This window comes from Dermacentor andersoni, chromosome 1 (assembly GCF_023375885.2).
Source record: "Dermacentor andersoni chromosome 1, qqDerAnde1_hic_scaffold, whole genome shotgun sequence".
In the NCBI taxonomy this organism is placed as follows: domain Eukaryota; kingdom Metazoa; phylum Arthropoda; class Arachnida; order Ixodida; family Ixodidae; genus Dermacentor; species Dermacentor andersoni.
In genome coordinates this window covers 70,681,778-70,708,198 of record NC_092814.1, presented here as the reverse complement: position 1 = coordinate 70,708,198, position 26,421 = coordinate 70,681,778, and the positions used below count along the sequence as shown (strand labels likewise).

Sequence of the window (26,421 nt, the reverse complement as noted above, 5' to 3'; positions counted from 1 at the left end):
CCGAGTTCACGCAATTGTACACCGCGCAACCATTTCAAAGCGGCGGGCGAGGGAAAGGAGGGATCCGGGGTGGGGAACGGAGTGGGAAAAAGAAATAAAGCGGGAAAAAGAAAACACAGCCTGGCGAGAAAATATAACGAGCGCAGAGGAGGGGAGGGCCCGAGGCGACGCGCCGGCCCGCCTTTATTTCCCCCCGCTCCCGCACCCCCTGGCGGACCATCCGCGCAGCTCGGGAACGACTGGCTGCGCGCGATATCAAAGGCGGCGAGCACAAAGTGAGAATACGGGAACGCCACGGGGCAAGCGAGGACACGGGACGAGAAAGCGGCGAGACATAAATAACGAAAACAGGGCCGCCTCCCCAGCCCCCGTCTCGGGCTTCCGCTGGATGGCGCCCCACAAAAGAATTCCCGCAACCGCCTCGGCCCCTTCGGCGGCTGTGCCGCGTAGAGCGGAAAAGGGCAAACACATAAATAAGTACTGTTGAAAAAAAAGAAAAGAAAAACGCCTCCCCACCAAAAAGAAATGTAAAAGAGGAGACAACGGAAGGGGAGAAGGAAAAAAAAGAAAGTGGGGAAAAGAGCGGGAGATGAATCAGGTTTAAAGGAAAGACAAGAAAAGTGCCAGCCGGGAGGGTGAAGAAAAAAAGGCCGCTCGTTTTCGAGACGAGCGGCGAGTCGAAAGCCGTGCCGCAAGCCTCCGCTGATTGCGAGCATGAAGCAATGCGGCGGGGACAATTTTTCGGCCGACGCGACAATTTTGCCGCTGGACATGTGAGGGCCCTACTTGAGGCGCGAGCACTATGGGGCCCTGGATAAATTGGGCAGGCGTCAGGAGACGCGTCCAAGCCAGATACCGTTGCTGCGGGGCCAATATACACAGAATGCAGGGGACAGGCGGTGTCCTTTCGGGTTTGGGCGAAGTTCTTATGCTAACGTTCGCTGCTTACAAGCGTCAATTGTTTTCTTTGTAAAACGCTGTTCAGGCATTCGGAATGTGTGTAACAGTAGTGAGTTTCTTTCAGAAATTGATGAACGGATGTTAACCGCACACTGGCCCAGTTTGCACACGATTTAGATAAGAAGGTAGCATTCCTGAGTGCATATCTTGCGTCTTGTTCCGGCGCGGGCCTGGCCTGCTGCTTCTCATTCCCAGCAATATTAGTCAGTGAGTGAAGTCTTGTGCAATAAGGAACAATATGCTTTCTAAAGAACAGCTTTCCCACGGCGGCCGCATTTCGATGGGGGCGAAATGCGAAAACACCCGTGTACTTAGATGTAGGTGCACGTTAAAGAATCCCACGTGGTCGAAATTTCTGGAGTCCTCCACTACGGCGTGCCTCATAATCAGAAAGTGGTTTTGGCACGTAAAAGCCCATAATAATAATAAAAAAAGAACAGCTTTCTGTGTCTCTTTCCCTCACTTTCAGGAAGGGTGCTAGCTGGTGCAGTCTTTCCGTGTAGACAGGACTTGGGTCATTAGGCACGTGCAACTAGGCAGGCCTTGCGTCATTTGGGGTGTAGCCGAACAGACAAGCAGAACAAGGCGCAAGAAGTGAAGTGGGTCCCAGGACAATGAAGAAGTTGCCAGCAGAAGCAGCCGAGTGTGGAGAAAGAAGTGAACAGAACATTGTCATGTATTACGTATCGCATTTAGTTGTGCAGGGTTTAATTATTCGCATCACTAAAGCTTCGCTTGAAATAGACTCGGCAACATGTGCGTCGGATCTGCATAATTATTTACGAACCATTTTTAAGACGTTCTCGAAGCAATATTATGGCTTCAACATCATGTGAAACGAAAGAATGCCATGTAACACTGATGGAAGCCGAAGGGGGAGTGATTTGTCGCCAATGTCAAACTGGCCGAGCGATCCTTGTACGCATGGGCCTGGATAGTAATAGGTGCCAAAAGACATCCGCGAAGCACGTTTACAACGTGCATCATCTCGACTGCCTCTGTCACGAAATGTCGGGGCTCATCGGCCACAGCAGGAGAGAGAAAGGATGCATAGAAAAGCAGGGAGGTTAACCAGTAGTGCTCATTGGATACCTTGCGTGGGGGGAAGGGAATAGAAAGAGAAAGAGAGGGGGAGCACGAATAAAGAAAACCGCGGACACATTCATGCGGTAGCCGGCAGCGTTCTTTAAGTCTATATAAGTATACATCATACAGACCATAAGCCTCAGAAACTTGAGCAAGGGCAAATATAGCCTTCTGCGCGGAATTATTCGGGAGCACTAACCTAGAACATAGTTCATTTATTTATTTATTTATTTAGATAGCGGACGACTGCGCAGTCTCGTTAACGTGCGTTGTCCCCGGATCTACAGCTACGCATACCGCCTGTGTTACAACGCGAACAGACCATGCTGCGCCGTTTGTGGTTCGCGGCGTCGCATTGACCGACTATGTCGGCCTCAATGGAATGGCTGACAGCCCCACGTGCACATGCGGCGCATGCAGCTGCGACGAGACACGCACACGCTTTATCTGTGCGTGCCCGTTCTATAGAGGCGAGAGGCAAATGGTGTTCGCAGCAAGGAAGCCGTTATTGTTATTCGTGTCACAACATTTGAAGAGGCACTGCGCAAAGGTTATGTCTCAGTGCGGCATTTACGAAGCCCCGCATTCAGCGCATATCCGTTAGTTTCATAAGGCTTCATGAAGTAAGTCGCCTGTAGGAATGCGGGATACCGCTCTGCCACTTGATGGAGTCCTTCTGTCACACTTCAGCACAAGCAAATAATCGATTCTTCTAGCCCCACTTTTTATCTTAAAGAGAAAAAGTCAGGAAAAAAATCATGCTTTGCGAAAAAGCCCTCACGTGCTTGTGACAAAGAGAAGCGTCAAAATTTAACTCGAAAAAAGCAAACTATATTTTTACCGCAGCAGCGGTCTTTCTGGAGGTCTCCCGCATACTTCCGTTCAAGGAAATTACGTCACCATCCAATATGGCTCCACACAGGACAGCGCGCATATATTGAGTCCGCGTATACCGTGTAGACTCGTGTAAGGGCCGCACCCGTGTAGGGCTGCACACCCAACTTGTCAGCCCAAAATTTTGAGAAAAAAAAAAGTTCCTACGGAGAAGCAATCGCGTTCGGTGCCTCAATACCGCGCGCGCGCTTCGGCGAATTTTCGCACCCTGCGTATTTCCGCGTGCCACTACTAGATGGCGAGCCTTGACTGCGCCGGCACTATTTTGACCAAAAGGTTCATCCCGTGTAACGGCCGCACCTCATCAAAATTGTGAAAAGAAGTGCGGCCCTTACATGAGTCTACACGGTATACGTATCTCCATATGTACCATCCCTACAGAAACGCCGGTCACCGGCTCTGTTCTCTACGTAACAACGTAACGCAACAAGAAACGCTACCCAAATATCCTCACCACAAGAAATACACGCCGTCAAACGCATCATTCCTTTAATGAACAGCACGTGTTGATTTCTTTAGCGATTTCTCCCATTTTAAAGCGAATAGTTTTCACTGGCTCTTTCGCTCATTTTCCTACTCCGATTTTCTCCACTAAAGGCACTTGCTCTCGCGCAACGGAGTTGCGGGGTGCCTTCGCCGGCGAACGCCAACGCGCGAGAGCTTTGTGGCGTCTGAAGCTGTTTCTCGTAGCTGGGTTTTAATATTTGTGTTTCAGGCAACTCAGGAAAGAGAACACGGACTGCTCCATGTTTTCGTTTCGCATGAAAACGCCCGCACGCGTGTCTAGGCGCGCGAAGATGCTTGGGTCGATGGTGGAGCACGGTGTCGTTTCTCTGGCGCCATGGGCTGACGGCGTGTTGGTCGAAGTCCGCTGCGTGTCTTATGTCTAGATGCGCCGAAATGCACTCTTGTTCCATAGCCAATACACATTTCAATGCCCTATATGCTTGCAAACGTATTTCTGATTACTTTCACTTTTCCTGTATATGGCACTCAGCGGCCGCAACTTGTGCGGTAAGCTAGTTTGGTTGGGAAATCAAGTAGTCCTTTTTTATTTGCTGCTTATAGATACGCTACACGATGGTGCACATAGCGTCGCCATGTCTTCCAAGTTAATTTGGGGAAATCAACGACGCAGTTACAATGCTTTGTTTTCAGTGTACTCTTTAACATAATCGTAATAAAATCAGTTTCGTGCACCTGGGCCCGCATTCAAAGAAAGACCTTGCGCTAAATCTGTTCGTAGGAGCAGATGCATCCAATCGTGATGACATACATATCATTAGAAAAGGCGGCTGGCCAATGGCAAACAGCACTTACCTTCGGAGAGCTTTGTGAATACGATCCCTGATCAATGCGGTAGAGCAAGAAAAGAAAAAGAAAATCCCCACCTTGATCTCAGATATTTAGCGACAGTCATGCCTTATTTGAAGTGTGTAAATTTCGTTAAAACGCGCGCCGAAAATGGCACCGAAACTGTTACTGATTGCCATAAAAGGCACACGGCAGAGCATACCACCACCATCCTTAGAATGTGTGCTTTACATCTAAATAAAAAATTGCTGGCTCTCCCGTAATCGAGAATACATGTAAGCATGAAATGACAACCGGCAAAGCAGGTTGGTTGCAGATGATACTAGCCACAATCTTAACATGGGTGTAGCGGATGTTCGAAACTGCACACCACGCCACACCGCACCACGTCATACTGTGCACTGGTCCATACAGACGCTGCTCAGGTAGACTAAGAAAAGCGTCTGATGGAGGCGCATCGTAGTGCCATCTCTTGAGGCGACACAAAACCCGCGCCGCGGAACTCACAGACCGCTGGCGTTCAAAAGAGCACAGGCAACCGTGTCTCAGCGCCAAAAGATGACAATGAAGTGTATGGTGTCCTGTATGTGCCTTTTGAACGTCGCTACAGTTTGGCTCGAGATCTCGCGCACCGAGCCTCGTCCGCGGATGCGGACGGCGTGAATGAGGAGGAGAGACACGAGGAACCCTGCGAGACTTATTATGAAATAGCTCATCGGTATCGCTTGAGGCGTCGCGCGCTTCCACCACAGGCCAAGCAACTCGACAAAACGCAAGCGGTCGCGTTTCGGCGACTTCAGACAAATACATACCCACACCCAAAATACATTAACAAAATCACAGGGGGCAGGGAAAGCGACAAATGTAGGCTCTGTTCAGAAACAGGAACACTAACACACATAATGTGGGAATGTACCTCGCTCCCGTTCTCTCATCCCCCCGTCAGCAGCGAGACTGACTGGACAGCCTGGCTCAGTTCCGGGGACGTCGACCGACAACTTGAACTGGTGGACTGGGCGGAAAAGGCCAAGCAGGCCCAGGGCCTTACTTGAGCCCTAACCCTCAGCCACGTCCCTCTTTACCCTTCCCCCTTTTAATAAAGTTTATCACCACCACCACTGGAAATGACAAATGAAGCTTCAGCGTACTAGAACTTACAGCTTGAGAATATTGTGAACGAACATTAGGAAAAACTCGGAAGCATTATGTTTTGCAATTTGTTTGAGCAGTAACTAGCGTATGTAATGCGGTCCTGTACAAAGGGTTGCAATGGGGGCCAGAGAGAGTTTTCTTAAGTACGGACTGGTCGCCCGCATGTTCTCGTTTGAGTGCTCGGCTAACGGATGTGTCTTTTGGCTCAAGGTCACATGAAGGTCGCCGACAACGGGAGCTAAAAGCATTTGACGCTTAAAATATTATACACATACTGTACGCAACTTTATAAAAACCAACTTAAAAGGCTCTAGAAAGACCAGGAGGTCGTGTTCTCGTCATTGAGCGCTGAAAAGTTATGCCGTTGGTGATCAATACTGCTGCGATGAATGACAAAATTTCTACTTTCGCAGAATTACATGCAACCGGCTTTTTGATATAAGATCATGCGTCCGAATAACCACCTATGAATAATCACAACCTCTGATTTACGTTTTAGAGTGAAAGAAAATAAAGACGAGTTGAGATACAGTATTCGATCAAGCACGACGACGATCTTCGTCAGTGCGCGAGAACGCAATTCTCTATACTTGGCATCAAACGCGTAAGGGGCGTAAATGATATTAACTACTAGAGTTAGCTCCTTTTCATTTTTTTTTCCATTCACATTCCTCACCGGAAGACTGGACATATGTGACGCTGCCTAAGCTAGCAGGACGGAGTCAGTATACACGTTTTCATGACACGAATGCAAGATCGCGGCAACAGATTCCGCAATTGACTACGTGAGACATACTGGAAGTGAAGTCGGTTGAGCCTGGAGTATGCAACTGCCACGTGAGAACAAGCTTTCGGATTGTACAGCACATTGCATCTCGGTACAGTGTAGCAAAACTACTTGAGGCACAGTCCAAGCACCATGTGTCTATATAGCGGCACTTGAAGGTTGTGAACAGGTCCATATAAGCGCTGCAATCTTGGAGCGTGCCACATTCAGCCAAGGGCATATACGTGACCAAATGTGCGCGTAAGTCGGGAAACTCTGATAGCTAGCCCAAGCGTCGACAAGAAGCCCTCACAATGACTACATGTACGTTTATCAAATTCATTCCCAGTGTCTGCATCCGTTTTGATAATCCCGCGTTCGTGTTATGAGCGCGCCACACTCGCTATTTTTTTAATTTTTTTTATGGGCTCATCTTGAAATTGAGTTCTCTTGCAAGCGGAACATTGCGCTGCGCATTTCTACTTGTGCGTGCGTCTTTATCTGTTCGCTTAATTATAATTATATAACCCAGCTCTTAATTCTAGTGCAAAATTTCATACTTTACCCGCAACCCAAGTGCAGAAGGCAAGTGCAGTACTGCTAAGTAGACAACGAAAAGTCACTCCGAAGCATGTCTTTATAAACACTTGGGCCACAACATTCTTGCCACAAGTAGGGCCGACTATACCAAATCATATGGAAGGAAAAGATAATAAAAGCACAAAACACTGTCAAAAGTATATAACGAAATGGGTACACTGGCCGAGAAAGTCCGTAGATCTCCGGAGAAAGTCCGGAGAAAGTCCGTAGTCCGAGCTTCTTCTTCTGCCGTGTGTTGCACCCGCGGCCCACCTATGGTGATGGCCGGGAATGCATTGCGTGACGCGCGTAATGGAATGCAGATATATACAGTTCGTCTGGATAGCGTGGCGTTCAGCCATCTTTCTTAAGAAAGGGGCCTTGACTCTTTTCCCCAGATCTTAAGATGAAGCCGTGTTCACGCCCACTTGCTGTCTCCGATAAGCAGGGAAGCTCAGTTAATCGCGACAGGGGTGGTGTCACACCTAGCAGACGCAGCTTGCGCTTCCAGTGAACTTTGTGCGCATGCGCTATTTTTGCTGAGCTCGTCGCTTCGCGACCTTATCAGGCACTGACCGGCCGGCCAGTCGACGCTGGCGCGGTACTGCGAATGTAAACTGGGGCGCTATAACGTGAAACTATTCCAAACTTTTCTATTCCAATTCTGTTATCAGCTCTCCACGATTGGTCAAAAACTTTTTTGGACCACATCCACTTCACCTGTCTGTCACGCGACGTCACGAAAATCACGATAGCGGTTTTCGTGATATGGCGTGTACAAATTGATTATGCATGATTTGACCGAAAAAAGAAAAATAGTTATTTCTGATTCGACGCCTTTTCGCCATTAGCCAACGGCTATTGGTCAAAAGTTTTCGGGCTGCACCCACTTCACCTGCCTGTCACGCGACGTCACGAAACCGCAAAAACTCCCCGCGTCAGAGTGACGTATACGCATTAAAGACGCATTAATATGCCGAACAAAACTGAATTTTCTTCTGAATAGCCGCAGGCTGCCCCGTTCCAAAAGGAATAAAAGATGGCTTCCGCCGATCGCTCAGGCGCTGGCTACTCGCACCTGCCGGAGAGCATGGGTTTATTTGCGTATAATAAAACATCTTGCGTGGCCGTGTAACGTTTTCGAGCACTTTCGGCACGTTTACGACCTCATTCTGCCAACTCTTCTTTGCTGAGGATCCTTTTTAGCGTCATTCTTAAGCTTCCGTTGCATGCCGCCGCGAATTTCGACCAGCCATCGCAAGTAAGGGAAAGCGGACCAATCGCAGACGCCGGCACTACCTTCTTCATCCGGTTATCGACTTTCGGTGCAGTGGCTCGGCCCTATCGAATCTCTCTCCACTTGAGCGTGCTCCTCGCCTCTTGTCAGCCAATTAGATGAGACAAGCCGCTCAGTGTAGGCAACGTTATTCGTTTTTCAAGCAAACAAAAGTGACCTCCTATGAATGAGAAGAGCGTTTGATTGGTCTGTTGAGACAGCCCTGCGGGTGACCGCCCGATTCTTGCGTCAGCGGTTACGCAAATTGGACGTCAGGAGATTGGAATAAAAACATATTGGAATAGTTTTATGTTGTAGGGTCCCTGTATAGTGTTCTACGCAGATGTGTAAGTTGGCTTTCCTGCAGTGCGTTTTGGGCGCTCACGGACGAATGAGTAAGACTTGGAAAGCTTCGGTTTAGGAAGCGTAATGAAGTTTTCCGAACGTAAACTGAGAAAGCTGGCTCCCTTTTACGGCATCCCGCTCATGATTAAGTTTTCTACGTACACGCGTATTTGCGCTCACGCTCATAGCTGAACGGAACAGTTGACAGGAAACGCGCGCATGCACGCACACACATCACAATCGAGAGACGGCAGGTTTCAAGATGGCTGCAGGCCAATGAAAATTTCTCTCAGATCGTATTCGTTTTACGTAATTTTCCACGAGCTCTTATGAGAAAGGGGAGGACGCCCGATTCCAAGTAAGCTTCAGCGGCGAACATTTCTCTGTCTTTTTTATTGGATAAGCGTGCTGTCACGCATACCCAGGAATTTTGGACATTGTCCCCTACGCCTATTTATCCAACTTCAACGTTGTGCGCCAGCGTATCTCAATGGCCGGCATATGATATATATATAAAGGAGAAGAAAGGGCGTTAACCGAGGGGTCCGATTTTTATTAGTCATATCATAAGAGCCAACAAACACTGACACCAAGGACAACATAGGGGGAATTACTTGTGCTTAAGAAATGAACTAAAGAAACCATAAATTAATGGAAATGAAAGTAGATGAAAAAACAACTTGCCGCAGGTGGGGAACGATCCCACAACCTTCGCATTACGCGTGTGACGCTCTACCAATTGAGCTACCGCGGCACCGTTTCTCCATCCACTTTCTTGGGTATTTATGTTTCTTAGTAGAACCCTGGGAGTGTTAGCCAGCGCCGGATCCCTTCACCCAAAAATGATCACGTTCTCGTGACGCCTGCGGCAGAAAGGCTGTTCCAGCTTTGTAAGTGGTGGCGCTACTTTTCGTGAACTTCGTCAGTGTTTGTTGTCTTATTATGATATGACTATATATATATATATATATATATATATATATATATGACAAGGCCGCCTGGATTTCTACAACTTTCAGTTGGCGTCGTCGAGAGTGTAACCCTTCTAATGACATGCGCATGTACATTACTTTTTCCTAACTTTCCTGCAGCGTTACAACAGTATTTTAATCCCGACCAAAACACTGCCCTAACACAGCAAATACACTAAGACGAAGTGCTGTAGATACGTACGTTAACAAAAGGGCGCATACCCTCTCAACGTTGCTAAAAAAAGTTGTCGAAATTCGGGCGACCTTATGAAACCTTCTTTTTTGAAAATACTGCCCACCGAGTTACGCTAGTGCACTGCGCTGAAGCTGGAGAGATAGCAATTTCCAAAATTCCTGGACATTCTTCTTATTTGTTGCAACATGTTCGATGGTGGTACGTTATCGGCTTGGGACTCTTTTGTGCTCACGGACCTGCGGTGCAGTTTTAAGCCATACATTGGGCATAGCACATCATCCTTACTGAGGATGCTCGCAGTCATTCCATCAGTGTAGGTCGCCGTCGGCAGCATCAAAAAACGACGAAGCGAGCATCTTACCCTGCAGGCCGCGTTGAGTACTTCGCCTAACCTCCGTGCATTGGGGGCACGTTAAAGGTCCCCAGGTGGTCGAAATTTCTGGAGTGCCCCACTGCGGCGTGCCTCATAATCAAACCGTGCTTTTGGCACGTAAAATCCCACAATTTAATTTTTTAACTTCGCCGAACGGACTTCAATCAAACCTGAGGCGAACACTCACCTGTCGAATCAGATTATGTCTGATCTCAGCCAAGCGCGTTATGTAAACTATGATCCCGTACCGATTTTCCAAATAGCTCAGGACAGTGGTACTGGCAGGCGACCGAGCGGGTCGGAGCGAGGGCCAAAACGTCGCGATGTCCTACTCCCATGTGACGACCTTCTGCGACATGGCGTCGCGACACACGCAGCCTCAAAGAAGCTAAACCGAAACTGGCTCGTAGGAAAGCTATCACAGTAAATTATTTAGCGCCAACCTGAGGCTTGCCGGTTTTTTTTCCCTGGGATGTTGAACTAGAGGGACTTGATTTAATTAATGCAAAAAAAGAAAGGAAATCAACGACGATTACGATACTCCCTAACGGCAAATTTGAGCGCAGCTCTTTAGGTGTTTCGAATTCTACCGGTTGCCTCACTCCTTATTCAGAAAAAAAAAAGCGTGAAAACAAGAGCGCGTGGTTCGTGCACCATAGAATTTCACGCAACAATTACTGGAGGGAACTCTGGCGCTAGTGTATACGGGAGCTGCAATGGCAGCGGTTAAGCTAGCATGGGCATTATGCGAAGTACATGTATTTGCGTAGACTTCGTCCTTCTGCATTCAAACGGCTTTGTGACTTTGTAAACTCGTCATTCTCAACAATGTACTGCGTAATAAACAATTAAAGAAACAATATTAAAACTTTCCGACGGCAGCATTCGAACACAGGACCTCTATAGCACAGAGGCCAGATACTGAAACCATTACGCCATTGTCGCATGCATCGACAAGCGATATGAAACGCCCTTGTGAATTAATCGCGGGCAAGCAATGCCTTGAGACGCTTGGCGCCTTTCGATTTGGCCACCTCGACAATATCAATCGTTGCAATTAGTAGCGATTGTACGTGTCGCAGCGTCTTCCGCACTTTGAAGAGTATCGATTGTTCTGAAATTTACGACAATGAAGGCATATAAAGCGTAATAAACAAAGCCACAAGAACTTCAGAATCCACAAGCACGAAAGTAAGACAAATCCGTGTACTTCCCATCATTTCCATGGTGGCTCAACGATTGCTGCGCTAGTTCCCTCTAGTATATTGTAGGAAACTCTAAGGCTCGCGCGGAGCGTATTCTCTAGGCTAGGCGGCGCAGGCGGAATAGCTCATGCGCAGTGGGTCTGAAGCCCACGCCAGCGCTTTGTTTCCATATATGGGATCAATGGACGCGCTCGCCGCATGGCTAGTATTGGCGTCGTTGGCGAACGGGTGACGGCGTACGCTGCTATATGGTGCCATCTCGTAGCGGGTTGCCGCAGCGGAGCACGTCTCGTGCGACACTCCGCTTGCCTCACCTGCCGTGGTTGCTTAGTGGCTATGGTGTTGGGCTGCTAAGCACGAGGTCGCGGGATCGAATTCCGGCCACGGCGGCCGCATTTCGATGGGGGCGAAATGCGAAAACATCCGTGTACTTAGATTTAGGTGCACGTTAAAGAACCCCTGGTGGTCGAAATTTCTGGAATCCCCCACTACAGCGTGCCTCATAATCAGAAAGTGGTTTTGGCACGTAAAACCCCATAATTGAATTGTTTCCGTTTGCCTCCTCACCCTTTCTCCATACACTTATCCGCTTTCCTCATGCTTCCCCTGTTCGCCCCTCCTTCGTTTCCTCATCGCATTCTATTCGCTGTCGCCGTCTTTCATCCGTCGCTGCGCTCCGTCCGTTCGTTCTTGCGGTTACGCCCTCCAAAGGAAGAGAAGAAGGCCGGAAACACCTTACCACTACTCCCCTTTACCAGCACAGTTATATTCTAAGTAGTTTCGGCAAACCGGCGCAGAAGGCAGGCTACAACGCCACACTCAAATAAACTGCTGACGGCTTCAAATGAAAAGCAATACTAATTCTCACTGTCGCTTAGCAACAGGACGCGGAGCTACTGCTGCTCCTGTAGACTCGTGCGCGACCGATGGCGGCGCTGCGAACGGCGCTCAAGTGACGTCAATCGGGGGACCCGCTTTTGTCGTCTGCTACGCTTCCGCTATAGAATAGCTTCATTTTCATGCGTTTTCTCACGCTCTGACTGCGTCTAGCGTAGCACGGCGCTCTCCAATCAATGTCTGTACATTTTTAGTTTTGTTTTAGTTCTATAAATGACCACATTAGGAAGACAACAAATATTGTATATTTCATGTATCGGCTATGTCACCAGCCGATGTGGTAGCCCATGGCTATGGCGTTGCGCTGCTAAGGTCGAGGTCACTGATTCGACATCGGCCGCGGCGACCGCATTTAGATGGGGGCGAAATCCGAAAACGCTCACGTCTACTTAAATTGAGGTGCACGTTAAAGAACTAGCTACACGTGGTCGAAATGAATCCGGAGTCCTCCAATACGGCACGTCTCATAATCATATGGTGGTTCTGGCAGGTAAAATGCCAGAATTTCATTTTTTTAATTAAAAAAAATTCACATAACCATAGCCGTCGCGGGCAGTGACAAGATATCGTGACACAGTCATAAAACATCGCACCGAGCGAGTAAATGAGAGCCTACGCAGTTTTTGAAATGAAGTACGATCGCAGGACTCACTCAAAAAATTTCGCGTCGGCTAAGTGGCATTTTAGTTGAACACAGATGTTAAATTTCGCTCACAATTCTAGTCAACTGATGTCGCATATATGGAACCTTTTCTAACCAGAAAAATCTTCTTTTTTTTTTTTTCAGTGACAACCGGTTTATCTCGAACATTAGTTGCACCACGCTTTATCGTGTTTCGCAATCGTCAGGCATATTTTACACTCGTTTCTTGCAAGCAAATCTCTACCAATTCTTAATGCAAAAATATTGTGTGTTTAGGTTAGCATACGACTATTTCTGTTAAACGCATTGTCAGACTTCTGGAGACCACTCTGAAAACATTACTTTATCAGTGTAGAAATAAACATATTGTCATAAAAGAAAAAACGCAGGAACGCCTGTGAACATTTTATTGTGCCCATGTGTGTTTATCCTTTCCCACCCCCTGCCATCCACTTGTGCTTCCTAGTGTGTTTAAGTTCCAGTTACTTATTCGGTCAAGTTCTAGCCAGCCTGAGCTTCTACACTTTCTTATTCTAGATTTAATACGTATGACGCGCTTACAGGACAAAGCATATTGAACACGGCCAGATGACCGTTCTTAATATACTTTGTCCAGTATCTAAGCAAATATTTTCACCTGTTTTACAGCGATAATTCTCATCGCTGGACGAACCTCACCCGGAAAATGTGCTCCCTACCCATGGCAGGAGCAAAGAAGGAAAGGGTTGCGCTTAGCTGACTGACTTGCATGGGCGAGCTGTGTCACGATGGAAGTAATTAAACTTAATTAAAATTATCTTGCAAAGGTCAGCATAGCAGCACAGGACTACGCAACTTTGTTTTGCCCATTATTTTGTCCGCTCTTCTACCAGACGTCCCAGACCACATTTGTGGTCAATGCTGCTAAAGCAGTGCATGCGTCAACGCACCGCAGCGACCACCTCGTTTACTGAGAATGGCATCAAACGTCTTTCATTATATGCTTAACGCGCTAGGCAGCAACAAAATTGCAATGTCTGTGGCCAGCGGGGCGGCAGACCGAACATGCAGCACGCGCTGGACAGACCAACACCGTATTACAGCGTAGACGCAATAGCTGAAGATGAAATTCTACAGTTCATCGTTGAAAAAAGGCCAACAAAACATTACAAGCGCGCCGCGACAACGGAACAGCAATGACGAGTAATGAACGCTATACACACTTACTAATAACTATAGCAGACGGCGCCTGGGGCAATCGACACTCACCTCCGCATTCATAAATGCATCTGAACTTGAAGCCCAAGCTTGACTAGATTTAAATGATGCTTGCCGTGAACGCACCCAAGCAAACACAATGAGCGTCTTGGGCGGGTTCGCACCAGGCGTCGTTGATATCGAGTCAAGCATGGGCTTCAAGTTAAGACGCATTTCTGAATACGGGGGTAAGCGTGGTGACGACGGCGACTCCGCTTGATTTCGCAGGAAACAGTGTTCTGGAACATTCTGTATATACTGTTCTACAAACCTACAGACTGGCATTTCAAGAAGTCGAGTAGAGCCAGTCGGCCGACAGCGCCAAGGTGCCTTCACGTAGCGAGCGTGCGTGCGGCGAGGCAGCGGAGTTTCCCCTGTGACGTCACACGCGAGAGGGCGCCACCCAAAGACCTCGGGGCCAATAGAGAACGGTTAGTTGCATCCGCGTAAGTCAGCGTACAGCCGCGCTTGTGAACCGAGTTAAATCATGCAGGCAGTGTTGATATCAACTATCTACCTCATCTTGCAGTGTACCGCGATGAATCTGTAGTTTTTACTCCTTCCTTCCCTCACCGCTATTCCACCTCCCGCCCCCCTTTTTTTATCACGTTTTCGTCCATTCCTGCTTGCACATTAATGTTCTACTTTCACCGAAGGTAAACGACCACAGCACCTCAGGGCATTACCAGAGGAGCGGTGACGCCTGCACCGTTCCGTCATTGCTGTCCCTCGGCGGTACATACCCGAATCTCGCTCATCTGGCTGGGTGGCAGCTTCGCACTGACCCGCGTCGCACGCACGCGCGCACGCACAACACCGCGCCGTCGCGAAGCGTAGCAGCCACGGCCGAGCGGGGCCCAGAGCGTTCCCGAGCATCTCCCTAATGAGGCGCGCAGCCCCGGGCGTGGTTCGCCAATCAAGGTGCGAGCAACCAGTGCACACACGCGCGCGCTGGCAGGGAAGAAGAGCGCGGCCGGCCGGACCGCGCGAGCAGCCGCTGGCGGACCGGTTCTCCAGACTCCAGGGCGCTCTCGATCGAGGGCCGCCCGCACGCTGCCCCGAGGGCGCCCGGTGGCCAGCTGCCATCGACCCCTCTCCATCTCGCGCGTTCGCTCCGACGCGGCAGACGCCTGCTGGACAGTGGCTGCGGGACCCTGGTCCGGTGCCAAGTTTTGGGAAAATCGAACGCCAGTGCATCGCAAAGCCAGGCTCATTTCATGCGTTTAAGGAGGAGTCTGTGTTGGCGCCGCTCGACGTCACTACTGAAGCCGAAAAAAAAAGAAATAAATGAAAAAAAGGAAAGAAAAAGGACAGAAAGGTGCATTTCATTGTTATTTAATTAATATGCGCGACATCGACGCAAAACAAGCGTACTTCGTTTGTATACGCTTGTTTACCAAACGAGGTGTTATTATCTCGTACGCCCATCGTGACTGCTTAGTGGCTATGGTGTTCAGCTGCTGAGCACGACGAGGTCGTGGGAGAATCCCGGCCACATTTCGGTGGGGGCGAAATGCGAAAACACCCGTGTACTTAGATTTAGGTGCTCGTTAAAGAACCCCAGGTGGTCGAAATTTCCGGAGTCCTCCACTACGGCGTGCCTCATAATCAGAAAGTGGTTTTGGCACGTAAAACCCCATAATATAATTTTTTTATTATCTCGTACAAAAAGTTCAGGGGCCGTATTACAAGGATTGATTTCGTCCGATTCTAAGTATTTTCCAGCTCTGCCGCTGAATGCACGATCTCGGCGATATAGCACGCGGGCAAGACTTCGTGCGAGGTTAAAATTATGTGGTTTTACAAACCCACGATCTAATTAGAAGGCACGCCGTAGTGGGGGCTCCCGAAATTTGAACCACCTGGGGTTCTTTACCGAACATCCAAATCTAAGCACACGGCTGTTTTCGCATTTTGTTCCCATCGAAATGCGGCCGCCGTGGCCGGGATTCGAACCCACGACCTCGTGCTCAGGAGCCAACACCATAGCCACTAAGCAACCACGGCGGTTCGAGCGAGGTTAGCAGTTAACAAGTGCAAGGTTAACAGCTGCGGACCACGTCCGCTGTCCTCTATCTCTCTCTCTGTTTCGAATCTAAGAATTATCAACTCGTGTTGAAGGGGAGAAAAGTGCACTGCCTTAAGCATCACGTAAACAGTGGCACGCGCAGTGGAAGACTGTTATTAGCATTGCCTTCCCGCATTGTTAGCAGATCTGAGCCTGCGTGAAAAAAAAAAGAAGAAAGGAAATAAAGAAGAAAAGAACTCTGCGTAATACGGCGCTTCTTTCTTTTTTTCTTTTTTTTTTTTTGCCTGCGGCATTCGGGCGCTCGACTGGGCACGGCGGCTTCCACAACATGCGGCTGCTTCACAATCCGCTTCTCTTCTTTACGCAGTTTCTTGGCCTTCTGATGCAACCGTATGACAACTGCCGGGATGTCATTGCGATCCCCGCCTTTGCGCATGACCGCGACGCCTCACCACGACACGTGCATGAAAATCCGATATGGATGCCAACGGATTACCTGTATCATCGCATCACGTCAGCAAGCACTGAGCGCTTCCTGTGGGACCTGCAGGGGGCGTCACTGTGCCGAGATGCTATAAAAGGACTTCCAGCAAATTTCCTTGCCACTGGGCACGCCGGCTTCCACAACATGCGGCTGCTTCACAATACGCTTCTCTTCTTTACGCAGGTGAGAAGGCATCATGATAAATGTTTTCGATCTAGCAGCCCATGTTTGCTGATGCTGCCGTGCCCATTGATGAGTTTTGTATCGCATGTGGTACTGTATTCACTCCGACTGTTGTTGTTACTTGGAGGGGATATTGAGTCAAATCCTATCCTGACCTATCACAAATTGCGAATCAACTGAAATTGATGGCGTCTGACATCAAAGAAATCAAAGACATAAGATTATCCGCTATTGATGTTAAATTGGACGCTCTGGCTGTCTTGGAAGAGAGAATTTCTTCATGCCAGAATCAAATTGAACACATGAGTAACACAATTCAGTCACTTGAGGCGCGAATTGACGATTTAGAGAACCATAGCAGACGATGCAATTTAATCATTTATGGTCTTCCGGAATCTGAGAAAGAGGATATCGAATCATTTGAACAGGCCGTCAATGAAGGCATTTTTAAGAGAATTCTTGAAATTAATGACATTGATATAGAGCGCATTCACAGGTTGGGCCGACCAAACACTAGAAAGTTAAGGCGAGTGATTCTCAGGTTAACAGACTCGCGTAATAAAGTAAAAATTCTAAAGAAAGGTTATAAACTAAAAAATACTGAATATTCTATTGGCGAAGATTTCTCGCTTAGAGTACGTGAGGTCAGAAGAAAGTTATGGGCAAGTGCAACAACAAACCGTGAAAAGCATGATGAGGTTTCTTTGGCTTTTGATAAACTGTATATCAATAACGTGGCCTATGTGTGGGATGAGAACAAAAATGATAAAGTACTTCTGCAAAAAAACGAAAACAACAAACGAAATCGCCCTTTGACGCGCAGTTGCATGCAATTGCAGCACAAAACTTGAGCAGTAGTATCCAAAGCAGCACTTCATCAGACTTCTACAATGAAACCATTCGTCATGTTACTCGTGCTAAGCCAAAGAAAAAGTACCTGAGACTTTTAAATATTAATGCCCGGAGCATTATTAACAAGAAAGATAGCCTGGAATTAAAGTTAAATGAACATGACCCACACATTTCAGTCCTTGCTGAAACTTGGTTGCACAGCGACATAGCAGACGACTTCGTCTTTCCTTCTTCTTATAAAGTTTTTCGCAGAGACAGAGAAACGAGGGGCGGGGGCGTAGCAATCCTTGTTAGATTTTCAATCGAGGCAGTGGTACTCGACTGCTTCCGCTATCTTGAGTGTTTATGCTTAAGAATATCTTGCTGGGGCCATAGCTTTATCCTGATAGCATGCTACAGGCCACCTGATTGTACTCCTGATTACCTAATTAAATTGCGAGAGTGTATGTACTTCTGTCGCAATAAGAGTTTTTTTGCTGGGTGATTTTAATTTGCCCAGCGTCGATTGGGAGCGACTGCAAGGAACTAGCAAATTCAACAAAAATATGAATATTGTCTTTGATATTATGCTCACTCATGACCTGGTTCAAATTGTCAAACAGCCCACTCGCATCCAGGGTTCATCTTGCTCGATATTAGATTTGGCCTTTATAAACCGTGATTTTACTGAACACACTGTCATAGTTGAAGAAGGTTTATCAGGCCACTGTCTTGTATATATGTCAATTCCCCTATGAAATTTGATTCTCATAAAACTAGTAGCATACGCTATTTTAGAGATTACGACAGAGCTAACTGTGATGCTTCTGTGATTGCACATATGAAAAATTGCCTGATTGATTTTGCTGAAGAGCATCATAATGTATGTTTGCTATGGAAAAAGTTTGCTGATATGTGCAATTATTGTTTGAATACGTTCGTACCAAACAAGCGAAAGAAAGTGCATAAACGTACACCCTGGGTAACCCGAAAAATTATTCATTTGAAACGGAAACTAAAACGGGCTAAAAGGTCTACTCCAAATCCTATTATCATTAATGGTATCAAAAACGATCTCACACGTGCAATTCACGAGTCTAAGGACTTCTTTTTCACAACAACTTTGCCCAACTTTATGAATAATGAACCAAGAAAATTTTGGGACTACTTGAGCGATGCTGACAGGCACGTGACGCAGGTTTCGGTTGATGGCATCTCTGTTACAGATCCACAAGTCATCGCTGAGTATTTTAATACTTATTTTAGTGGAACGTTTTCAAAGGCAAGTACAACCTTGAATCTGCGTCACGGGGTATGTTTAGCATCCCAGGTTGATTTTATTTCATATCACGGTGTAGTCACAATGCTGTTAAATCTGAAAACAAAATCGACTTGCGGTCCTGACGGTTTGCCCAATATTTTTCTTCGTTGTTATGCCGGAACTATCGCGAAATTTCTGGTGATCTTGTTTCGATGTTCACTATTAAGTGCGAGGCTACCTGATGAATGGAAGACAGCTCAAGTTATACCCGTCTATAATAAAGGTGACCATTTGTTATTAGAAAAGTATCGCCCAATATCCTCAACATCTTCTTGTAAATTGTTGGAACACATTGTAGCAAAACGCATCACTCAATTCCTTGAGGAAAACTCTATACTCTCAAGCTTTCAACACGGATTTAGAAGAAATTTCTCTACTGCAACACAATTGGTCACGGTGGTACATTCATTTGCAGCATGTATAGATAATTGTGGACAAATTGACGCGATATTCTTAGATTTTAGTAAAGCATTTGACAGAGTTAATCATGATAAATTGCTCAATAAACTCGTAAATATTAACCTTCCCGACATTTTGATCTCTTGGGTTTCCGATTACTTACATAACCGAACGCAGTTTGTTTCAGTTGACGGTTTTGATTCCTGCAGTCTTCCTGTAACATCAGGTGTGCCTCAAGGAAGTGTTCTGGGACCCTTGCTGTTTCTTTTATATATAAATGACATTGTCTCCGTAATTACTCCTGGAACTCAAATTAAGTTATTTGCAGATTATGTTGTCTTATTTCGTGAAATCAAAGGTGTACGTGATCAGGTTGAGCTGAATTCTAATCTCATTAATGTATCTAAGTGGTGCACAGATTTTGGCATGACTGTTAACACCGATAAAACTGTTTATTTCTGTGTAACGCTTAAGAAAACTCCTCTAAAATATATTTGTAACCTGACATCTCTTCCTTTGAAACAGGTTACCAGTTACAAGTACCTAGGAGTGACAATCACTAATAACCTCTCTTAGAATCTGCACATTGATAACATTTGCTCTTCAGCTTTCCGCAAACTTTGTTACTTAAGACATAAACTTCGTAATTCTCCTCCTAATGTCAAACTTCTTAGCTATTTCACATTCATTCGACCTAAGCTTGAATATTGCTCTATTGTTTGGGATCCTTATACTAAGCTTAACATTAAGAAGTTAGAAAGGATTCAGCGAAAAGCTGTCAGGTTTATCTATTCCAAATTCAAGTATACTGATTCTCCTTCTGAGCTCATGAAAGCTAACAACATTGAGCTACTTGAATCGAGAAGAAAAAAATGTCGTTTGAATTTCTTAAACTTACTTCTTAACGGTAAAATGGCTATTGATCAAACGCAGTTTCTTTCTCCTTTGGCCACAAGACCTACGCGACATTACGAAACACACTTTCTAACCCCTTACTTTGCAAGAACAGACATTTATAAGTTTTCCTTTTTTCCGCGTTCTGTGTCCGACTGGAATAGCCTAACAGAACCTTATGACGCACTATATGACTAGATGTTCATGTCTTTTTGTGTTCTTTCCTCTGGTACTACCATGCTTCTTTTCTTGTTGTTCTCCTTTTGTGCAAAACAGATATTCTGTAAATTGTATTGCCCGTCCTGCTTGGACCAGATTGGTCTGCAGTATGTATTAAATAAATAAATAAATAAATAAATAAATAAATAAATAAATAAAATGAATAAATAAGTACGCGATTGCGATCGGTTTAATAATGAAACGATCGCCACGGCGGTGCTCAATCACAGACGCAACTTGCGTGAGAGAACGTTCGTGAATATATCCCTAGCTCACATAAGCTTGGGTCAATCATCTGACATGCCTTCGATGCCAACTCACACTCGCAAATCTCTTCGGCGTTGCTTTCAACATTCTTCAATTTCTTTTTACACAAAACTGGCATCAGTGGGCGACAACTAAATCTCAATTGAGAAACGCAGCGCCAACCGAGACGCCGCCCAGTGATCAAGCATTCCTTCAAGCAGACTTCGACCGGCCTCGCTTGGCTTAGACACGCGTATACTTTCCCTTTGGCTCGCTGCATGAAACGGCGCCACATTACGTCACATTGCCTGACCCGCGCTATCGGGGCGCGTCGTCACCCATCGCTTGCCCCGATCGCACGGCCGCTTGCGACGTCCGCTACATCTCGTCTGTGGCTCCGCAGGCGAAGCGCGCAGCCTATCAAGCCTTGTATCACGTGCGCAAGGAGCACTTGCGGAAACCTCTTTGCGAGATGCGAAGGTTCGCTTGAGTTGCAGCACAACTTCGGCGACAGAGATGTTCGCGCTCGAGTTGGTGGAAAGCGGCGGTGAACCATGTAACGTTATGTTGCAATATTGTTCTGCACCAGCAGGGCTACCCTGGGTCAGAATTCACAAAACGTATCTTACGCAAGTGCCATCCGCGTGGCGGTGGTGGTGATGTCGGAACTGGCGGGTTTAGCCGGGCAGTCGAGGCCGGCAAGCAGTCCGCGAGTAGCGCCTCTTTCAGGGTATATATACCAGAGAATAAGTTTGCATGTAGTATAAACGGTGTACAAGATGAAAAAACAGAACTAACACCAAGATGACTGAAAAAAGGAAATCTCTTGGTGTTTTTGTAAAGGACTGATAGGCATGTAGATATTTAAACGATTCCATGCAAAACTATTCAGGAGCACTGCAGGGGGTGTACGCGAATGGACAGTACACGGTTGTTAAGAGTAGGCGTATGCCAAGTATCGGGATGACGCGTACTCTACGCGACAACGTAATTTTTTTTTAATTTAGGGACATCACTGTAATATGAACTAAGCTTAATGACCGAGCAGTACGACGGTAACATGAGACGGTTATAATCATCACTAACGTTAACTACTACATTTATTTAAGGAGTACTTGCGTTTGGTACGTTTCCTATTATCCAGTTTCTGTTTGTTTTAGTTGTGTTCCATACCAAGAGCTGGCGAGTCCGTGCGACGTCGCAGGCTTGACAGTATTTTCTCGTTTTCGGGCCTGTTTCGCTACAGGAAAAGTCCTCGAAATTTTTTTACAGGTTGAGGCATTACTTCCTTTCAAATGCAATGTGATTGTTCTTCACCAATAAGCAATTAACTAGAGACCAGTTAACGCTGTAAAGGTTCACGACTTCACAACAAGCTGGTACGTACGGCAAGTTCTGGACGACCTCGACACACTTCTTTCGTTTCTGCCCCTTTTCTGGCTTACCGAGCCCACTCTCAGAGTAACAGTGGCCGTTTTGCAATTGCAGACAGGTAGTCTTCTTCTTCTCCGCCCTTAAACTGGCTCTCTTAACTGTACTACACGCAGAGACAAAGAAACAGCGCGCGCATTAGATCCCATAGATGAGATGAATATTTACAATTATTATTAGAGTTATAATTATATTCGAGTGCTGATTGCCGTGCTATCGTTTGCTAACGAAGCTTTCCCTCAAGTCTAAATATTTTAAGGCAGTTTGTCGTGTGCGTATCATGGCTACGCACGCTTATATCGCATTCCGTTTCTCTACCACGGGTGCGCTTTAAAACCACGGCGCTGCAGTTTTTGCTTTTCTCTTCTTTCTTCTTCTCCGCCCTTAAACTGGCTCTCTTAACTGTACTACACGCAGAGACAAAGAAACAGCGCGCGCATGCGATCCCATAGATGAGATGAATATATATATATATATATATATATATATATATATATATATAGAAAACTATCAGTCATAGCTCTCGTAGTATAGCCCTCTGGGCCGTTTCCTTTTTTTTTTCGAAAGTAGTCCTATTAGGGTTATTATAATTACACGAAGGTATTTCGCCCTCATCAGCAGCAGTCCTTGGTATAGTTATTCTGGCGGCTAGCTTCCCACGCTATGCGTGCCGCCATCGCACCTGGTTAAGCTTTTCCTAGACGCTAGAGTTATGGTTTGTCCGCGCAACCTTGAGCGATCGGAAAGCGCGTTTCCCCCTCTTGGCCGGCGGAGAAGGGAGGCTTCGTTCCGGCCGCGAAGCTCTCCACATCTCTGTAAGGTGCCTTGTGGATGTCTCGTGCTGAAGATGCCCTCTCGGTGAGCGCATATTTCACCCCTCATCTTTTAAGAGGTTCAATACATACAAGCATTTGTCTAGCAAACCAGATTTTTTTTTCAAGGGAATTTTCCACGTCTCAGTAATTTCTCTCGTCGTATTCGAGTGCTGATTGCCGTGTTATAGTTTGTTAACGAAGCTTTCCCTCAAGTCTAAATATTTTAAGGCAGTTTTCCTAGCCTCTAAAGCCGCTCGAGTTCGCTCTTCTCCTTGAGCGTCCATTTTTCCTAGAAAGTATGCCTTCCAACTACTCCGCCCTTAAACTGGCTCTCTCAACTACTACACGCAGAGACAAAGCAACAGCGCGCGCATTAGATCCCATAGATGAGATGAATATTTACAATTAGTATTAGGGTTATAATTATATTCGAGTGCTGATTGCCGTGCTATCGTTTGCTAACGAAGCTTTCCCTCAAGTCTAAATATTTTAAGGCAGTTTGTCGTGTGCGTATCATGGCTACGCACGCTTATATCGCATTCCGTTTCTCTACCACGGGTGCGCTTTAAAACCACGGCGCTGCAGTTTTTGCTTTTCTCTTCTTTCTTCTTCTCCGCCCTTAAACTGGCTCTTGTTACGTTTCGCCTACAACGCGCGGTAATGCCGGCGCGGATGCAACGGACGCCGGGGCTTTGTTCAAAACGGCGGACATTTTGGCCTGTTCGACGCCGCCGCAACGCCTACCCGCCAAGCGTGTCCAGGCGTGTTTCAGTGCCACGTGTCTTCGTGTGTGCGTGTGTGTGTGTGTGCCCTCGCTTGTCAAAGCGCGGCAGCCGGGGAGCGGAGTTCCCCGAATGAGGAGCCTGGACGTCTCTCGGCTCAACTGTTCACGCCGTCGTGTGGGTGAAGGTTGGCGATACGTCACTACACTCGGTTCAGCAGGTCTCTCGGCCCGACAGTTCGCGCCGTCGTGGGCTCCTGCTGCGCCGTCCCGTGACCTTCATCCCGTGACCTTCCCTCCTTCCCTTTTGGACCGCGACGCCGGGAGTATAAGAGCAGCTGCCCCCGGACGCCAAGAGAGAGGCTCCGATTTGTACTGTTGAGTTACGTGCTCTCCCGTCTCTCCACTTCGGTCGACCTGACCGGCCGCTCTTTTGCTATGTTAGAATAAACAAGTTGTTCTGTTACCAGTCTTCTCATGCTTTGCCGGGACCTTCGGATGCTTCCAGTGCCCCAGGCCGCCAGGCCAACGCTACCCTTGGGACTTGCGACCCATTGGCAATAACGGGCGTCAGCACCGAGACCCCAACAACTCGGGCCAGCGGTGCGATTCCAACATCTGGTTGCCAGCGGTGAGATCGCGACAACGGAGGCCAGCAGCGAAGAGATGCGGTTGACTGTATGCTGAGCAGCACAACGACCATCCGGGAGCAGCGCAACGAGCCCTGTGTGATGACTGGTTGCCTGCAGCGGAACGACTGCGCTGAATTCTTGACTGCGAGGTTTGGTGAGTGCGGGACTTTCTTCTTCTGAGTTTTGCCAGGCTTTTGTTAGTGTTAGAAACAGAGCTGGTAATTGTGGTTGTCGTTGCTACCGGGTTAGTTTGCGGCAAGACAATAGTAGGCAGTAGAGAAAGCAGCATTCAGAGCAGCCATGGATTTGAAGTCGTTGCGCAAACCGAAATTGCTGGAGCTTGCGAGAGAGTTGGGTCTGGATGTCTCAGACAAACTCAGAAAACCAGAACTGCTAAGGGCTATTCTTGAGTTAGAAGCTGAGGATGACGAGCTGTCGGAATGCCTTGAGACCATTGAGGAGAGGGAGACGGCAAAAAGACAGGAGCGTGAACTTAAAGAACAGAAAGAGAAAGATGAGCGTGAACGAAAAGAACAGAAAGAGAAAGATGAGCGCGAACTTAAAGAACAGAAAGAGAAAGATGAGCGTGAACGAAAAGAACAGAAAGAAAAAGAAGAGCGCGAACACGCTTTGGAAATGAAGCGTCTCGAGTTAGAGATGGAACGCGCTCGTAATGGAAGTCAGGCACACGGTGCAGGAGAACGAGTATTGTTCAAAATGACTGACCTGATGCGGCCGTTTAAGCTTGGAGAGGACATTGGTTTGTTCCTGGTTAACTTTGAGCGAACGTGCGAGAAGCAGGGGTTCTCTCGGGAAACGTGGCCACAGCGCTTGCTCACTTTGCTACCCGGCGAGGCGGCCGACGTAGTCGCTCGCTTGGAGAGAGAGGAGGCAGAGGATTTCGACAAAGTGAAATCGAGTCTGCTAAAAAAGTACCGGCTGTCAGCGGAGGCGTTCCGTCGGAAGTTTCGGGAAAATGAGAAAGGCAGAAGTGAGTCATATACAGAGTTTGCGTATAGGCTTATGTCAAACATGCAGGAGTGGCTCAAAGAAGAGAAAGCGTTTGGTGACCACGAGAAAGTTCTGCAGTGTTTCGGGCTAGAACAGTTTTATAGTCGGTTACCTGAGAACGTGCAGTACTGGGTCTTGGATAGGCCAGACGTTAGTACGGTGGCTAGAGCCGCTGAGTTAGCCGAGGAGTTTGTGACGCGTCGGGCTCGTGGAGCTAAGGACGGTCAAAAGGGTGAATTTGGCTCCAAGTTTGAGAGGCCAAAGTTCACGCCCATGAGAGCAAAGGGGGACACACGTAGTTCGGATGCGAGTGAAAGCAGTCCGACCGAACGTACGGAGACGGCGGCAACCGAAGCCGAACGCAGAAAGCGGTTCGAGATGAGGCAAGCGCGCGTTTGTTATACGTGCCAGAAGCCGGGTCACTTTTCGGCGCAGTGTCCGACCGAACGTAAGGAGACGGCGGCAGCCGAAGCCGAACGCAGAAAGCGGTTCGAGGCGAGGCAAGCGCGCCTGTGTTATACGTGCCAGAAGCCGGGTCACTTTTCGGCGCAGTGCCCAGAAACAAAACCAAAAGTCGTGTTTTTTTCATTAGGCAGCACTGACGAGAACATGAAGCTTCTCGAGCCTTACATGCGAGACCTCCTCGTGAACGGGAAAGAGTGCCGAGTGCTTCGCGATACCGCAGCTACGATGGATGTCGTTCACCCCTCTTACGTAGAACCCGATATGTTCACGGGCGAGTGCGCATGGATCAAGCAAGCAGTGGAAGCTCATAGCGTGTGTCTGCCGGTAGCAAAAGTGCTTATTGAAGGACCTTTCGGAGCACTTGAGACGGAGGCCGCAGTGTCATCTATGCTGCCCCCCCAGTACCCGTACCTATTTTCGAACAGGTCCGATCACCTCCTGCGCGAGAAGGGGCTTTTGTTTGGTGAGGCTAGCGTTCAGGCCTTAACCAGATCGAAGGTTCGGGAGCTCGCTGCAAAGGCGGTAGTTGCGAGACCGACGTTGTTGAACGATGAGAAAGGGTCAGAGGCGCAGCAAGCTAGTATTCAGAGCACGCCCGAACGGGATAAAATTGAGCCTGTAGCGTTAAAGGCACCAGATACTGGAGAGGAAATTCCCGATGCGGGAAAGTTAGTCGAGCTTCCGGGACTAGGCTCAGTGACGAACAGGAAAGACACCGATCAAGTCATTAGTGACTTAATAAGTAAAGCATCGCTGTCGCCTGAGCAGAAAACAGAACTACACCAGCTCTTACAAGAGTTTCAAGGTCTGTTCTCTGAGAGGCCTGGTAGGACTTCTGTCCTTACTC

The 26,421-nt window shown here is 47.5% G+C and overlaps 1 protein-coding gene, 1 long non-coding RNA gene and 1 other non-coding gene across 6 annotated transcripts in view; 1 reads left to right on the top strand and 2 right to left on the bottom strand.

Annotated features, from left to right (window-relative positions):
- Window positions 1-13,879, top strand: part of LOC129380500 (uncharacterized) — a 67,062-nt gene extending 53,183 nt beyond the window's left edge. The window contains exon 3 of the long non-coding RNA XR_008608582.1: window positions 13,306-13,879. This is a non-coding gene — a long non-coding RNA (uncharacterized lncRNA). The remainder of the gene's footprint in view (window positions 1-13,305) is intronic.
- Window positions 1-26,421, bottom strand: part of LOC126543093 (LIM domain-binding protein 2-like) — a 331,870-nt gene that overhangs the window by 151,831 nt on the left and 153,618 nt on the right. The gene's annotated exons all lie outside the window — the stretch shown is intronic.
- TRNAT-CGU (transfer RNA threonine (anticodon CGU)) lies at window positions 9,054-9,126 on the bottom strand. Its single transcript has one exon. It is a non-coding gene; the product is annotated as a tRNA-Thr (tRNA).